The sequence below is a fragment of the Delphinapterus leucas genome, chromosome 18 (assembly GCF_059928025.1).
Source record: "Delphinapterus leucas isolate spDelLeu-1000000601 "Yukka" chromosome 18, BTC_Dleu_Yukka2, whole genome shotgun sequence".
NCBI classification, from domain to species: domain Eukaryota; kingdom Metazoa; phylum Chordata; class Mammalia; order Artiodactyla; family Monodontidae; genus Delphinapterus; species Delphinapterus leucas.
Genome location: NC_143146.1, coordinates 60,444,715 through 60,452,883, shown reverse-complemented (window position 1 = coordinate 60,452,883; position 8,169 = coordinate 60,444,715).

The following is an 8,169-nucleotide window of genomic DNA, read 5'->3' as shown; positions in this document are numbered from 1 at the left end:
AAGTTTCTAACCACCCCCCTTTCTGATGAGCACAGGATTTGATTATCCTGAAGGACAGTCTAGGGCTTCTTTAACATGAGTCCTTCTAATGACAAGGACAAATTTATGTGGGGCCATGGCATCAGATGGCTCCTGGCACCTACACCAGAGACTGCTCTTCTAGACTTGAGGCTAAGCAATGACATGCTGGCATGCCAACATGAGGGACAGGCAGAGCCATAGTGGTAAGTTATGGAAATTCTGTTCCTGCAGCAACAGGACTTTTTGCTCCACGGGGGGATAATTTTTGCTGTTAAGGACCTAGTCCTTGCCCCTCAGTGCCTTCTGGCATTTTGTGTCAAAGCACAGCATCAACACAGAGGACCCAGAGGAAAGAGACAGTGGTTCTGTTCACCACCATGCATGGGCACAGTGAGCGCCGCTAGACACAGCGTCCCATTGTGGGATCCCCAGCCCCTGGGACTGACCTTTCCAGGAGGCAATGAAGTCACTCAGCCATAGCTGTCTTAGTGGAAGGACATGTGTATCTCTTAAAGGAGAGCTTAGGTAGCTAACTTATTCTAATTCATACTTCTCTCTTCTTATCCTTTTGCACTGAAATCATGCAAGATTTCATAGAATCTCTCTCTGAAGTTCATCCTCCATTGAGTTCGTGGTCACCATGTTGATAAAATATAAAACCATACCCTGGAACCCCTGAAAACAGTACAGTATCTTGATGAAGCATTTATAATTTTCTAGGAAAAGAGAAATTTCAAATTAGAAAAAATTCTCACTCTTATGTATATGTTATCTCATTTAATCCTCTCAGGAGGTGGGTATTACCATTTTATAGATGAAAGCAATGGACTAGATAAATTCAGAAAATAGCACAAGTTTGCTGTCTTAGTTTCCTACTGCTCCATAAAAAATTGCCACAGACTTAGTGGTTTAAGACAAGAGAAATGTATCCTCTCACAGTTTCTGAAGCCAGAGGTCCAAAATCAAGGTGTCAGCAGGGTTGGCTGCTTCTGCAGCATCTAGGAAAGGTTCTTTCCTCGCTTCCCTCCTAGCTTCCGGTGGCAGCAGCCAACCTAGACATTGCTTGGCTTGTAGATGCATCACTCCAATCTCTACCTCCCTCTTCACAAGGTCTTCCCCTTTGTGTGTCTGTGTGTATGTTAAATCTCCCTAGCCTTTCTCTTAGAAGGACACCAGTCATTGGATTTGCATCTTACTCTAAGTCCAGGATGATCTCATCTCTGGATCCTTAACTTAATGGTATCTACAAAGACCTTATTTCCAAATAAGGTCACATTCGCAGGTATCAGGGGTTAGGACTTGAACGTATCTATGGGGGAGGGCACAAGTCAACCCACTGTAGTCACTAAGAAGTGGCAAAGCCAAGACTCAAAACAAATTCTACCGATTTTAGCATTCTAAGTCCATACAGCCTTCCACAGTGATCCCAGAGGAACTAGCATAAACCACTTTAGATTTGCAGCTGGCGTGAAGACAAGCGCCTCTTACGAGTGGTCTTCCTTTTCCAAGAGAAAATTTTTATTTTAGCTTTTCCCATTATTTCTCTGGATCCAAATGGAATGTACTTGGAGCCAAGTCCTTCTGAGAATTTCTTGGGAAATATGTGTAAGGGTTATTTTAATGTTAAGTGCGCTTTGCATCATATCTCTTCCCACAAGGCATTGAAGTTATTCTGAGAAAGAATCCAAGTGCACGTGACAACAGAGATTCTAGCCGCAGTGCTCTGGTGCATGCTGAATTTGTAAAGATGCTCCTGACATGGGAAAGAGTGCTTTAGAACTACCTGTTATGTCTGAAGTTTTTGAACAATAAGAATTCATTGGGGCACTGTGCAGTAAAGGATCAGTAATTCTAGGTTGTCCAAACTCTGCCCATTTCAGAGAAAGCTTTCATTCTTGCTCAGCTCCTAGGAGATAACCTCTAAGTCATTGGAATATCCTGTCAGATAAAATTGTATTTGATTACCTAAGGGTCTTAGGCCACACCAGACAGTTTATGCTAACAACGTGACTTATGATGGGACCCTTGGACCATGTGGTATCAGGTTGATCTCTGGAGTTAAGTCAACCACACAAGCAGTCAGCCATGCCTATGTGATAGAACCCCAATAAAAACCCTGGACCCCAAGGCTCAGGTGAGCTTCCCTTATTGGTGATACTTCATGTGCATTGCCACACGTTGTTGCCTACAGAATTAATTGTCCACATGACCCCACTGGGAAAGGACAACTGGAAGCTTGTGCCTGGTCTCTCCTCAAATCCATCCTATGACCCTTTTTCTGCTGTTGATTTTAGTCTATATCCTTTCACTGTAACAAATCATAACCATGATTATAACAGCTTTGCTGATTTCTGTGAGTCTTCTAGTGAATCACTGAACCTGAGGGTGGACCCTGGAAGACCCTCTGGGAATCTGAAGTGGACCCCCAAACACAGGAACTATTGTCTAATAAAAGTCTATAATTTTTTAAACAATGCATGGTTCCACTAACATTCAGTTCGGTCAAAGTCCTGCTGAATTATAAATTCCATTACAGTGAAAACTCTGCCTTTCTATGTTGATCTTTACATCCCTTCCTCTCCACAATACACATACAGAGCTTTGCATGTAATAGGTGTTCAATGAGGAGCAAATGGAAATGACACTGAATTCTGCGACCAGACTGAAGAAAACTCTCCTATAAATGGAGCTGACTCGTTAGGCCATTGGTGAGCACTGTTGTCAATACATTTCTAAATGGGATTCAACTCACACAATAAAGATGTGTGCCTCCATTGGATGGATTTTGAATGATAAACTCTCCTAAGGAAAACTCTGCTTTTCCTTGAAGTCTGTGTTCCCTGACTCTGTGGCTACGCAGACAGCACTTAAACCATGGGCAAAGCTGGCATGTCTGAACTGGGCCCGAGTTAGGGAATACACATTCCCTCTTCTCTTCCCTATGAACAGGAGATTTCTGATTGTTTGTAATGGACGGTACTGGAGTTACACCTTCTGCAATGTCTGATGTATGCAGTGATGCCACACCATTCTTATAAGTGGGCAGTCTCCTGAATTGAGGAGTTTAGTGGGAAGGTGATCCTGGGACTGAGCAACTCCTTAAATCGCAGCCTTGGAACTGATGCCATGGCTGTTCAAGAAAGGCAGCGATGTCCTCAGCAGCTTTTTATTTTACAACTAGAATTTTAGTGGACTCTTCCAGGTTGGTCAAAAGCCATAGTTTTAGAAGAAATAAAGCTGGTTTACTGTGGCAGATGTTAAGGTCTCTCTAGTCATCTAGAGCTAGCATACTTCTCAGGGGTCTCTGTTCTGTTTGCTTTGAGATAGAATAAAATGTTTTCAGCACATGATGCCAAGCAGCAAGTTGACGAACAAATTGGCCAGTGTGCACTAAACAGACAGTGGAAGCACTTAACATAGGGTGGAGGCTGTACTCTGCTATCCAGAAATAGTTTAATACTGTTTGCTTTGTTCAACGTTTCTGTTTGCTCATCTGTTTGTTTTTTCTTGTATCAACGTCTTCACCCGCAAAATTGTTGTGGGTGAAAAATTAAAACAAAACAAAATGAGTCAATCAACTGACTTTTGACCAGGATGCCAAGACAATTAAATGGTTTTTTCAACAAACCGTCCTGGGACAAATGGATACCACATGCAAGAATGAAGTCGGACCCTCACTTCACACCATCACTAACAAAAACTAGCTCAAAGACCTAGTGTTAAGACTTAAGAATATAAAACTCTTAGAGGAAAACATAGGGGTTAAGCTTTGTGACCTTGGATTAGGCAATGGTTTGTTAGATATGACACCAAAAACACAAGTGACATTAGAAAAAATAGATTAAAAAGTAACAGCACCAAAACTAAAATGTGGGGGCATCAGAAAACACCATAAAGAAAGTAAAAAGACAATCTATAGAATGGGAGAAAAGATTTGCAAATCATATATCTGATAAGGGACTTGTATATATAATATATAAAGAACTCTTACAACTCAATAATAAAAAGAAAAATAAGCCCATTTTAAAATAGGAAAAGGACCTGAATAGACATTTCTGCAAAGAAGATATACAAATGGCCAATAACCACATGAAAATGTGCTCAACATCATTGGCCATCAGGGAAATGCAAATCAAAACCACAATGAGATACCACTTCACAGCCACTACATGGCTAGAATCAAAAAGTCAGGCAGTGGGCTTCCCTGGTGGCGCAGTGGTTGAGAGTCCGCCTGCCGATGCAGGGGACACGGGTTTGTGCCCCGGTCCGGGATGATCCCACATGCCGTGGAGCGGCTGGGTGCGTGAGCCATGGCCGCTGAGCCTGCGCGTCCGGAGCCTTTGCTCCGCAATGGGAGAGGCCACAACAGTGAGAGGCCCGCGTACCGCAAAAAAAAAAAAAAGTCAGGCAGTAACAAATGCTGGCAAGTATGTGGAGAAATTGGACTCCTCATACACTACTGATGGGAATGTAAAATGGTTTAGCTGCTTTGGAAAATAGTCCGGCAACTCCTCAGATGTGTAAAAATAGAGTCATCTACCATATGAGTTAGCAACTCCATTTCTAGGTATAAGCCCAAGGCAAATGTGTTTACATATGTGTTTACATATCTTAGTTCATTTGGGCTGCTATCACAAAATACCATAGTCTGGATGACCTAAACAGCAAACATATCTATTTCCCATTGTTCTGGAGGCTGGAACTCTGAGGTCAGGGTACAAGTATGGTTGGGTTCTGGTGAAAGTACTTTCCCTGGTTTATAGATGGTATCTTCTTACTGTGTCCTCGCATGGTGGAGAGAGAAAAAGAGAGAGAGAGGGAGTGCGCTATGGTCTCTTCCTCTTCTTATAAAGGTGCTAATTCCATTAATGAGGCCCCATCCTTATGACATAATTATCTATACCTCCCAAAGGCCCTACATCCTAATACTATCACTTTGGGAGTTAGGGCTTCAACCAATGGATTTTGGGGGGAAACAGACATTCAGTCCATAAAGACACACATCCACGCAGAAACTTGTATACAAACATTCACAGTAGCATCATTCTTAACGGCCAAAAAGTAAAAACAACCCAAATTTATCAACTGATGAATCAATAAATAAAATGTGACATATCTATATAATGGAATATTATTTGGGAATAAAAAGAAATGAAGTACTAATACATGCTATACAACATGGATGAACTTCGAAATCATCCTGAGTGAAAGAAGAAAGTCACAAAGGACCATATGTTGTATGATTCCATTTACATGAAATGCCCAGAATAGGCAATTCTATAGAGATAGGAAATAGATTAGATAGATTGCCTAGGACTGGAGGAAGTGGGGCAATGGGGGCAGGGTGCGGGGTGGTGATGGCTATGGGATGTGAAGTTTATTTTTAGGGTAATGAAAATATTCCGAAATTGATTATGCTGATGGATGCACAATTTTGTGAATATACTAGAAGTCATTAAAGAGTGCACTTTAAATGGGTGAACTGTACAGAATGTGATTATATCTCAAAATTATTTCTAAGCTGCTTTTTAAAATAACATAAGGATTGAGCAAATTTTTCAGAAAACCAGTGACTTACGCAAAAAAAATCACATAGGTTAATCCCTCCCCTATATCTCCCAGCCAAGGAGAAAAGACCCAGCCTTGTTGAGCCACGCAATTGGTACCAGTCATTGGTGCCTGTCAGACAGACCTGGCACCAGCCATCGGTGCCAGGCAATTCTTGTTCTAACTCTGCCAAGATCACTCAACCAGTAAAAGGGGAGGTCAGGTCCGCTTGAGGAAGGACCCCACTACGCTGCTAAAAATGTATACTGTTACTCTTTATCCCAGCCTTCTCCAAAGGGACCTTTGGCCTTTTACCAGGTGACTATGCACTGGGGAAAAGGAAATAATCAGACATTCAGGGATCACTGGACACTAATGCCCAATTGACACTAATTCCAGGAGACCTAACACATCACTGTGGTTCACCAGTCAGAGTGGCGGCTTATGGAGGTCAGGTGATTGATGACATTTTAGCTCAGGTCTGTCTCACAGTGGGTCCAGTGAGTCCCCAAACCCATCCTGTGGTTATTTCATTTCCAGAGGACGTAATTGGAATAGACATACACAGCAGATGACAGACTCCCCACGTGAGTGGAAGTGTGCACTGAAATCTAGGTCTGGCTGACTCCAGAACCTGTGTTCTCTCCACTATGCCAAATGTCAGGAGGGCAAAAGATCAAATTACTAACAAGAGGCTCCAGCAGCCCTGGAATTTATTCCTACTTTCTACATAATGAAGTAGGCTGGTGATCTGCTTTCTCAGTACAGAGCAGACTGAAGCAGCAAAGTAGAAGGGATACAAGTTAGACAGAGACATTCTGCAGACAGCCTTGAGGGATAAACATTGACAGCCCTCAGTGAGACAGAACCTACAGAAAGGTGGCAGGAGCTCCTCCTGCAAAAAGTGAAACACCTCCCTCCCACTCCTGCAGCCCGACACGGCCCCCGAGGGCATCTCCATATCAGCCCTTCTCAAACTTGAGTGAACTTCAGAATCACCTGGGGGGAGGGTTAAAAAAGAAGATCCTGGGCCCCACCCGCAAAATTTCAGATTCAGTGGGTCTGGGGGAGCCTGACAATGTGCCTTTCTAACACGTTCTGGTTAAGCTGATGCTCTTGACGCAGGACACATTTTGAGAACTGCTTACCTAGATTCTAGCCCAGGGCACTACCCGGTGTTCCCAGTAATTGCTTCTTTTTAAGAAAAGATGCGATTATGCCGGGTTCCTGTGTTATAAGGCAGAGGTGTACGATGCATCTAAAATAATGGTGGCCAAAACTAGTTAGAATAAAAACTTTTCGGCATTTAAAGAGGTCAGGTTTGGAAAGCGGGAAGATTCATTCCTAAGGATCCCTGCACACAGATCGCCTGAGGAGGGGGACGGCCTTCCCTCATCACCTTAGACAGCTCCCCTGCATCCCTGGTCCCTAGTCCCCAACCTTGCTTTATTTCATCTCACAGCATTTACCACAACTGGATGTTGCATTGTATATTTATTTGTTGATATGTTCATGATCTGTCTCCCACAAAAAGTGAGCTCCATGAAGGCAGCCTCGATTTCTTCGGTTCACCATGGATCCCCAGAATCTAGAACAGGCTTGGCACTTGGTAGGGTCTTAAGAGTTACCGACTGAGAAAATGAATGATGAAAACATAACATTTTGCTAAAATGTTGGTTAAAGGCAGAGTGTGTGTGGTGTGTAGTATGTGTGTATAGTGTGTGTAGTGTGTGTTTGTGTAATGTGTAGTGTGTGTGTAATGCGTAGTGTGTGTGTCTGTGTGTTTTGAGAGGATCTGGGCACAGGAAGAGGGCTAACTGTTGGGTGGCTACAAGTCAAGGAAAAGGACCCTCCTCTCCACTCCTGCGTTGAGAAAATGGCATTTGAGGAGAGCAGTAAAGGAGCGGCGGGAAACTGCAGATCGTGAAGAAGCTGTTTCCCTTCTCCATCCAGATGCTGAGAGGGCAAGCCCAGCCCAGGGAAGGGGCAGGAATCCAGCTCGGAGACTCCGCTTCGCCTCCGCCTAACCCTAACTTGTTGTCAGGGCCTGGAAGCCCTGCTCAGTTTATCCATCACCCAGTTTATCCATCACCTAGTCCACCATCTGTTGGCAAAGACAGGAGGCGCTCCATGGCAGACAGACGGTGACTCCTCAGGACTGCTGAGGAAAGAGGAAAGCTTCTGGTGGTGGAAAAATACAGAAAGAGCAGAAGCCCGCATCCTTGCTCTTCTCTCCTTGTCTTCCAAGCAGCATACTGTTTTCCTTCTTGGTTACTCTCCAGACAGTCCCACCACATACCTTCCTGACACAGAAAGTCAGGGGCTCAGCTAGTCCAACTTCTCCATTGCAAGTGAGATCACGAAGGCCCAGGAAGCAGAGGTCTCTCTCCCAAGTTAGCCGCAGATCCAGGACTAGAATTCAACTCTGTCCACCAAGAGAGCTTTCTTCTACCTATCCTGTCATCAGCGGGACTTTGAGCTCCTGTGGAGAGAAACTGCCGTGTTCATCTGATGGGCACAGTGTCTGGTATATAATAGATCTCAAGAAATACCAGAGAATTAAATATATGAAAGCTCTTTTCTTCTATCTTTTCTTCTGTG